Consider the following 902-nt stretch of genomic DNA (forward strand, 5'->3'; position numbering starts at 1 on the left):
AATCAGAACGGACATTTTCCAGGGCATTTTATAATTTAATCAGGAGTAACACTTCAAGAGCATTTTGTAATTAAATCAGAAATAAATTTTTCCAATTACTTTTTTAATATTAAAATTTTGTTACATTAAACATAGTACTTATTCACCATGCCTCCCTACGGGACGGATTTAAACACCAGGGTCGTTTTTTTAACGTGGAGAAAAAATTGTCTTAGTCGTAAAGGATTTCTCTTCCACTGAGAGAGAAGAAATTGAAATGCAGCACCCGAAGAACAGGTACTACACTTTGATCTTAGCCAAAAGGCCAAGAAAGACAAATCATTTTTATTAGCTTTGCCTCAACAGCGACACCAATTTTTTTTTTTTAATAAATGAAGATGGAATATTCCACTTTCCTTTTTTAGGGATGCACTGCATGATAACGGACGGAGCGATAAGCGTAATAATATAATAATAATAATAATAATGATGATGATGATGATGATGATGATGATGATTATGATGCGTTCTGAAATTTACTCAACCGCTTCACCACAACAACAATTTTATTTTGGGGACATCGGTTTGCTTAAATATGAATATATATATTATGTATTAGAAAAAAGTCGATTATTACACGGAGCTTTTTTTTCACATGTGTTTTATTTTGTTTTTGCTTTATATATATACTAGCGAGGGGTACCCGGCGTTGCCCAGGTGTTTTTCGGGGTATGTGAAAAAAAAAAAACAGGTGCCCGTGAAAAAAAAAACGAAGCCTTCACGACGCGCAGTTGGAAAATAGTAAAGTGTTTAAAAAAAAACAGGTGCGCGTTTTTGATTGACGTGACGGCGATAGGTATTCAGCAGTTAGCATTTTGTGCGGGACAGTTTTGAATGAGGTGAATAAATCGGTTTGTTTGTTT

At 34.3% G+C, this 902-nt stretch overlaps 1 pseudogene; it reads right to left on the reverse strand.

The window, feature by feature from the left end:
* Nucleotides 1–201: 201 nt before the first annotated feature.
* LOC145296453 (U2 spliceosomal RNA) lies at nucleotides 202–317 on the reverse strand (annotated as a pseudogene).
* Between the last annotated feature and the right edge of the window lie 585 nt (nucleotides 318–902).

The sequence above is a fragment of the Euprymna scolopes genome, chromosome 16 (genome assembly GCF_053919585.1).
Source record: "Euprymna scolopes isolate OS-2025 chromosome 16, ASM5391958v1, whole genome shotgun sequence".
Lineage (NCBI taxonomy): Eukaryota > Metazoa > Mollusca > Cephalopoda > Sepiida > Sepiolidae > Euprymna > Euprymna scolopes.